The sequence below is a fragment of the Elephantulus edwardii genome, unplaced genomic scaffold, assembly GCF_000299155.1.
Source record: "Elephantulus edwardii isolate Elephantulus edwardi_28Jun2011 unplaced genomic scaffold, EleEdw1.0 scaffold00317, whole genome shotgun sequence".
NCBI lineage: Eukaryota > Metazoa > Chordata > Mammalia > Macroscelidea > Macroscelididae > Elephantulus > Elephantulus edwardii.
This window is the reverse complement of record NW_006400067.1, coordinates 1,606,189-1,615,220: the sequence shown is the minus strand read 5'-3', so window position 1 is coordinate 1,615,220 and position 9,032 is coordinate 1,606,189. Positions and strand designations below refer to the sequence as shown.

The following is a 9,032-nucleotide window of genomic DNA, read 5'->3' as shown; positions in this document are numbered from 1 at the left end:
ACTGTGAGAATTAGAAAACTGAGGCCCAGAGACAGGCAGTGAGCACATGCTGTTGGTGTTCGATGTCACCAAGTTGACTGTTACTCACCGCGACGCTACATATGACAGCTGGAAACCTCCCAGAGTCCAGGGTCATGTGCTACACTCACAATCATCGCTAAGGTCATGTTCATTGCCACAGCCACTGTGCCAGTCTCTAGGTGAAGGCCTTTCTCTCCTTCTCGAGTGTCCATCATTCCAAGCCTGAGGGCCCCGTTGCAAGGACTGCTTGTTGCAGTGTTGCTACACTCCTTCAGTGTGTGTGTGTGTGTGTGTGTGTGTGTGTATTAAGTACAGTATCTTCTAAGATAAAGTAGCTTTTCCAGCCACTCCCGCCACCCTGAGTGCCGCTCCGGCTGCACTGCACTCAGAGCTCTGGCTCCTGCTCACCTACCAACGCCATCGTCTCTTTGCTGCCATCATGATCAGCCACCAGGACCTCATCAACCACACTGAGAGGTTCTCCGACATCTACAAAACCCGGGAGAATGCAGACATACTGTGTCTGGAGGTGGAGGGGAAGATGGTCAGGAGGACAGAGGGTAACACTGATGACTCGCTCCTCACTGGGGGGAACACCTCTGCTGAAAGCACCGATTGTGAAGGAACCAAAAACACAGCGATCACTGGTGTTGACATTGGCGTGAATCATCACTTATAGGAAACCAGCTTCACAAAAGAAACCTACAAGGAGTACATCAAAGATTCCATGAAATCAATCAAAGGCAAACTCGAAGAACAGCAACCAGAAAGAGTGAAGCCTTTTATGACAGGGGCTGCAGAACAGATCAAGCAGATCCTTGCTAATGTCACCAAGCCAAAGGTGGCTGACTCTAATCCGTGGCCGTCACGCCTGTCTTTAGTTGTTTTTGGTGAAATATTCTAGGTCATGTAGCCCTGGTGTGTCCACTTGCTGTTCAGAAGTAACTCGTGATTGGAAGCTGAACTCTGTGACATTGATGTGTCTAATGTGAGAATGGTTACCCATGGTGGGCAGTGTTTGGTGGAGCTCCACAATTAAAACAAGCTTGGAAGCAGGAGTAGCACCCACTTCTGAAAAAGCTTGCCTCCGGAAACTCTATGAACCTGGAGAATGGATGAAAGTTATACAAGTGTCCAGGTCTTTCATTCATAGGGTCGCTATGAGTCACCTATGACTCAACGGCACTTAACAACAACAACAACAGCTACAACAACCAGTTCTTTATTGGTGAAAACATGAATCCAGATGGCATGGTTGCTCTGCTGGACTAAGGTGAGGATGGTGTGACTCCAGACATGATTTTCTTTAAGGATGGTTTAGAAATGGAGAAATGCTAGATAATTTGGCACTTATTTGGATCCATCACCTGTCATCTTATCTGACTGCTGCTTTTCATCGCCACACCAGGACTCAGACAAATGGGACTGTTACCATCTTGAGCTCTCCCTTTGATTTTGACCTTCATTTATTTGGAGCAGAGGCATTTTTTTAAAGAAAAAAAGTATGTCATTGTTGTTGTTGTTATGTGCCGTCGAGTCACTTGCAACTCATAGCGACCCTATGTACCACAGCCCTAAACTCTGCTCTGTCCTGTGCCAATCGCACTGTCTCTGACACTCCCATGGCGATTATTCCAGTCACTGAATCAATCCACCTCATAGAGGGCCTTCCCCTCCTGCGCTGTCCCTTCACCCTCCCAAGCATGATGTCCCTCTCTAAGGACCCGTCTCTCCTCACAACATGTGCAAAGTATGTTAAACAGAACCTCAGAATATGTTGTCTAAAAATAAAATACATTAAACTTAAAAACAAAAAAGACCAGTAAAGTGAAGCACAAACAACACGTCTTCCTGTGCTTGTGTAAATGAGCACACTAATACTCTAAGAAAATGAACCCATATTCCCCAAACCACACCACAACACGACCCCACCAACTTGATATCCTTTAAAGACTGTGAGCTCTGTCTTCTTACACAGGGTCCTGGGCTTCTCCCAGGAAGGTCTGTCTTTGCCTTTGTCCTCTCCTCTGCCTGTGGGTACTAAAAACGCCAAAGGTGAAATCAATAGCGATTTCTTTTTTACCTTTAACTCTGCTTGGTACTTAGAAATAATGGGACTTCATAGTTCTTTAATTGGATAATCAGTAAGAGAACGAGTTCTGAGAGCATTCTCTGAGAGACTCCAAGGTTTATGTTTTCCCCCCAGAGGATTGTAAACGAGAACTTCCTGGTACATACTAAAATCTACACAAGAGGAAGAGGAAGGCCAATGGAGGGGAAGGAAAAATGTTTTTGACTCCTAGGAATTTGAAGACAGAACAACTTATGTTCAAGGGAGTAGGAAAAGTGATCGGCCAATAAAATACCCTTTATTTCTGAAAAGGCTGAGACTTCAATGCTTCCTGGGGATTTGGGGAGGAAGAGACATCCCAAGAATCAACATGAAAGGACAGCAAATCAGCTTGCCAACACCCCCTGTGCCACACTAAAAGACACAGTCGTGCCAGGGCTCATCGTCCTTGTCTTGGAGATGACTGGATGCATCTGCTGTGCCAGCCCGTAGGGACAGATGCCCAGCAGGCCCATAGTGAGTATCTGGAATATTTGAGGCCTTCTTTCTTGACGTTCCCTGACTGCCATCGCCAGGAAGCTACCTGCATACGACGGACTTCAGATGTGCAGGCTCAGCCCACTGCACACACTCCTGTTAGTTAGTTAGTTAGTTAGTTAGTTAGTTAGTTAGTTAGTTAGTTAGTTCACAGGCTCTGGAGCTGCAGGGACAGCTCAGGGTCCACTGTACACACACTGATGTAAGCACACAGTTTCTAGAACTTCAAGGAAGACAGAAGTAGCAGCCTGCATCCGTCCCTAACAATATGATGTCCTTGGCATTTCCCTGTTGCAGACAAAGAAAGACAGCCTGGGATTTCTATTTGTAGCATCTTAATACTCACCATTTAGCTCAAATAAGCTCTGGTGGTATTGTTTGTGAAGAGTTACACGGCTAGCCCAAAGGTCAAGCCACTCTGGCAGTTTGAATACTTTGACTAAATTAATTTCTCTCTACCTTTCTTTTTTTCCCTTTTCTAACTTTTTCATGCATATGTGAAACACAAGGGATAGACTGGAATGAGTGACCAGTTTGCTGGGAAAGAAACTCCAAGGTGGCCTATGTCTCTCAGCTCTAATTCCTATAGTAAGTCTACAGAGAGCTTTCCAACAAAACCTCATTTGACTGCTCCATCTAGAATTTTTAATTCAGCACCAGGCTGCTCCTCGGAGACAAGGATTCTGGGGCTTCGCCTGACATACTTTGGACATGTAAGAAGAGACAGGTCTTTGGAGAGGGACATCATGCTGGGCAGAGTGGAAGGACAGCGCAGGAGGGGAAGACCCTCCATGAGATGGACTGATTCAGTGACTGGAGTAATCGGGATGGGTGTGTCAGAGGCGATGAGATTGGCACAGGATAGAGCAGGGTTTAGGGCTGTTGTACATAGGGTCGCTATGAGTCGCAAATGACTAGACGGCACATAACAACAACAACACCTACTTGGAGGATCAAAGATAGACAGAGACGTGTTGCCCATTCTCTTGGTTGGCCTGTGACATTGACAGAGATGGAACTAGGAAAGTTCCCAAGTTATGAATCTTTACATGTTTCCTAATTAACTTGATGAAAGTCCTATCTCTTTGTTCTTTACAATAAGCAGGCAGAAATTACCTGCTGTTGTTATCCACCCAAGAGGCAGCCTCTGATTCATGGTGACTACACACAAAAATAAAAATTTCACCCACTTTGCGCCACCATCATGATAGATTGTTGTAGCCCAGAGGGTTTCACTGACTGATTTTTTTTTTCAGAAGTAGATAGCTAGTCTGTCTTTCTTCCCAGTCTGTCTTGATCTGGAAGCTTTTATGAAATCTGCATGGCTTTATGTCAACCCATAAGCCTCTGCTCACAGGTGAGGTGTGTTTGCATGTGAACTGTATTGGTTGCAGATAGAAACCATGTTCCATGTTGTTGTTCTTAAGTGTCATCGAATCATAGGCGACCCATAACGACACTAAGAACGAAAGACCAGGACACTTGCATAACTTTTATCCTTTCTCCAGGTTCATAGGGTTTCCAGAGGCTATTACAGAAGTGGATGCCACCCCTGCTTCCAAGCTTGTATTAATTGAGGAGCTCCACCAAACACTTGTGTTCCATGAGGAAGACATAAATACCATCATGGAACTGCCATTGCCTGAGAGGCGCGTTTCAAACTTGAACTCACTATCATGAAGTTGGCTCAAATGTACTGTGTTCCTCCACTGGGTTTAGAAGGCTTTAAATTGAAACAGAAGGACACTTAGAGCTACTAGTAAACTCAAATTTCTGGAGATATATGACCTTTGAATTAACAGCATGACTAGCTACTAATTATGTCAACATAAATAAAAAATCTTGATTTTTTAAAAGATATATTGTATTCCATTTTTAGTCTCCAATAGGTGGAAGAAATTGCAATTATACTTTAATGAAGAACAAGGATAAACATCATTGTAGCATTTGTTAGGCAACAAGTGAGGATGTTGGTCCCTAAAGTATCCTGCTGGACTCAAGAGTGACATCCATTTCCTGAACAATATGCCTCTGGGAACTCCATGAACTTTGATAAACGAGGGTAGTTGCAGAGAGGCTTCAGGTCTTTTGTTCATAGGTTTGCTATGAGTCGTGCTTGACTTGATGGCAATCAACAACAGCAAACTATCCTGAAAGTTAAGCTGTTACCAGAGCCCTCCCAAAGTTTCTAAGTTTCGCACATTGCTTGAAAAAGATTATTTTTTTCCCAGTGGATAGGTGCCCTGAGCAATATCATTTACATGCTTTGGACCAATTGGTATATGTCCTATTATAATTATTTTCTATTCCCAGCCACTGCTGAGGTCGCTATCTATCTATACAAATCAAACATACTGAACACATAACATCCAATCCATTTACTACTCAAAATTCTAACATCTTGTAGATGTTTTCACATCACACTAAGTACAAACGATAGTATTAAGCGTACATCACCGTAGTATTAATTAACTCAAATGGTAAGAACCGTGTAGTTGAGAAAACACTCTCATTATTTTGATAGTTTAAAACACCAAATCTTCAAAGCAAAGATACTGGTATTTTTCAGTGAATCCTTCCAAAACTTCAACTGAAATGAGAACCTGCCAGCATAGGAGTCCAACCATCCCATGTCGTTTCCATAGAGCACAATCCAGGAGCCTGGTGCCTATGCCAGACAGATCACCTCTTCTTACCCATAGCTCTTATTCCTTGGGGGATATTTTTTCATATTTTGTCTGATGTGTGTTTGGGGATGAGTAGTTGAGGGGTAGGATGTAATGTCTCTCTGGGAAACACACTTGATGGGTAGCTGTTGTTATGTGCCATTGAGTCAGCTATGACTTATAGTGACTATATGAACAATGGCTCTGAAGCTTGGCCTATATTGAGCCAACGTCACTGTCTCTGACACATACGTAGCTCCATTGCCACAGTCACTGTGACAATCCTTCTCATTTAGGGTCTTCCTCTCCTGCACTGACATTCCACCCTTCCAAGCATGGTGCTGTTCCCCAAGTATTGGCCCCTCATGACAGCATGTCCTTGCCTCCAAGGAGCAACTTGGTTTCACCATCTTCTGGACTGACCTGTTTGTTTTCTTGGCAGTCCATGAGGTGGTCAATAATCTCTTTCAGTACCACAATTCAAAGGCATCCATTTTTCTTCAATCATCCTTTGTCATTGTCCAGTTCTCAGGTTGATGGCAAGCAATTGAGAAGTCTATTGCCTGGATCAGGGACACCTTAGTCTATAGACTGATATCATTGCTCTTTGGCACTCTGGAGAGATCTTTGAAAACTAATTTCCCCCAATACAACTAATCTTCATTTCCTAACTACTGGTACCAAGAGTATTGATTATGGATCTGAGCGAGATGAAATAATTAACAACTTCAGTCTTCCCTCTCCTCCATCTCCCAAGATGCACCTTAATGGTCTTGTGATGAAAATTTCTGTTTTCTTGGTGTTGAGATGCATTCTATGTTGATGATTGTTAATAGAAGTGAAATCTGTCCCCAAATCGTAGCGACTCTGTTAATACTGATTAGAATTACTCTCTAGGGCTTTTTTGTTTGTACTCATTTTTTATCTATCTTTCATCTATCTGTCTCTCTATCTACTTCCCTATCTATCTATCTACCTACATATCTATCTATATAAAAAAATAGGAACACTTTCCAGGTCTTTTGTGTGCAGAGCAGATCCAGACTGACAACATATGAGACACTATTCAATCACATGTACCGTAGTCTATTTTATTTGCCCTGCATATTATCTACCATGATGTTAACTGTGTACTATCAAATTGGAACTGACCCACAGCTGACCCTCCAATGGGTTTTTAGGGGCAGAAATCACTTGGGAGGAGATTGCTCACCTTCTTCCTGCAGAACAGCTGGTGGATTTAAGCCATCAACCTTTGGGATTACAATACAGGTTCTTACCACTAGGCTCCCAAGGCTGCCTAGCATGATATTGTACAGCAAATTAAATAACTCAAACACCCAAACTCATTGCCATTAAGTTGGAATTAACTTTTGACTGGCACTCCACTGGTGTTCAGAGGCAAGAAATTGCATGAAAGGAGATTGCCCGTTTTTCTAGGAGACAGTCACTTGCAGATTGGAATGCCAGAGAAGGGCAGCTTCTGGGTTAGCAATGCGTTTCCCTAAAAATTACACCACCCTTACACCTGTTGTTGTTGTCGTCACTTTCTATTAAGTCACTTGCAACTCATAGCAACCCTATATACAATAGCTCTGAACCCAGATCTGTCTTGATCCAATGTTATTGTCTCTGGCACACCTATCCCCATTACCCTAGTCACTGAATCAATCCATCTAATCAAGGATCTTTCTCTCTTGCACTGTTTCTCCACCCTCCCAAGCATGACATCCCTCTCCAAGGACTGGCTCCTCCTTGCAACATGTCCAAAATATGTCAGATGTAGCTTTAAAATCTTTGCTTGCAAAGAGCAACCTGGTTTCATTCTTTCCAAGATGAACCTGTTTGTTCTCCTAGCAGTCCATGGTATATTCAATACTCTTCTCCAGCACCATAGCTCAAAGGCATCAATTCTCCTCCCATTATCCATAGTTATTGTTCAGCTTGCTGATCCATAGCAACTAATTGTGAAGATTATGGCCTGAATCAGGTACACCTTAGTCTCCAGACTGATATCATTGCTCTAGAGAGGTCCTTGACAGCAGAATTTTCCAGTGCAATCCAACTTTTAATTTCCTGGATGTTAGTAGGTCCTAAATAACTAACTGACATTAGAACTAACATATGACCAAGCTCTTCCGGTACCAGATATATATGCAAGAGGCTTGAAGACAGTGACACAAGTGGTGGATTCACGTGCAACCGTGTTCATTGTAACATTATTCACAATAGTCAAAAGGTAGAAATGACCTACTTGCCCATCAATAGATGAATGGATAAACAAAATATGGTAGGAATATAATAGGATAATATTCATTTTGAAAGATAAAGGAACTTTTTATTTGTGCTACACCATGAATTGAATTTGAGTATGTTATAATGAGTGTTATAAGTCCATGACACAAGAAAATATTTTATTATTTCACTATTATAGAAAAGACAAAATCAAACATATAGCAGACAAATTTATTAGTGGTTCCTAGGGGCAGAAAAAGGGAATTACTGCTTATTGAATACTGAGTTTTCATTTACACTGAAGGAAAAATCAGTGCTTGCGAGTTAAAATTACAGAATCAAAAGTTGTACAACTGTATAAAGTTGATTAACATACGGTCTGTGATAGATGTATTTACATATTTTTTAAATCAATTTTCTTAACTTTTAGGAAGACTCATCAACAATGTACATAATGCTGATGATACAACCTTGCTTGTTGAAACTGAGGAGGGCCTAAAACACTTGCTGCAAGCACTGTAGTCTCCAATATGGATTGAAGCTCAACATCAAGAAGACAAAGATTCTCACCACTGGGACAATTAGCGCCATGATGATGGATGGAAAAGAGATCGAGCTTGTTAACAATAGCTGCTTGTTTGGCTCAAAAATCAACACTTTCACTAGCAGTTAGGAAATCAAAAGGTGAAATGCACTGGGAAAATCTGTCAGGGACCTCTTGAGGATATTGAGTACCAATGAAGTTCGTCTAGAGACTAAGATGTGCCTGACCTTCACAATTACTTGTTATGCATCAGAGGGCTGGACAATGACTAAAAATGAGAGGAGAAGAACTGATGCCTTTGAGTTGTAGTGCCAGAGAAGAGTCTTAAACATGCCATAGACCACAAAGAAAACAAATACATCTGTCTGGGAGAGGGGGAAACCAAATTTCTCCTTGGAGGTTGGGATTTTGAAGCTCCGTCTCCCATACTTTGGGCATATGGTCAGGAGGGAACGATCCCTGGAGAAGGATATCATGAAAGGATAGAAGGACAACAAAAGAGAGGAGGACCCCAGATAAAATGGATTGATACAGTAACTGGGTTAATGAGGGCAAGTGTGTTGGAGTCAGTGAAACCTGCTCAGGACAGGACAGGCTTTACAGTTATTGTAAATAGGGTCTCTGTAACAGGTGATTTGATTGTACATAGCAACAACAATAACACGATTTTTTTTATTGAGCACTATCTCCATGTACTCAAATATACATAAAATGACTAATTTGCAAGATACCTTCTTCTTGTTGTTGTTGTTCTTATGTGACATCGAGTTGCTTATGACTCATAGCGACCCTATGGACAAGAGCCCTAAACGCCGTTCTACCCTGTGCCAACCTCGCTGTCTCAAACACACTCATTCCCACCATTCCACTCACAGAATAGATCCATCTCATCGAGGGTCTTCCTCTCCTGCGCCGCCCTTCCACTCTCCCAAACATGATGTCCCTCTCCAAGGACCAG

At 42.4% G+C, this 9,032-nt stretch overlaps 1 pseudogene; it reads left to right on the top strand.

Annotated features, from left to right (window-relative positions):
• Window positions 1–460: 460 nt before the first annotated feature.
• Window positions 461–1,359, top strand: LOC102852892 (annotated as a pseudogene).
• Window positions 1,360–9,032: the final 7,673 nt, after the last annotated feature.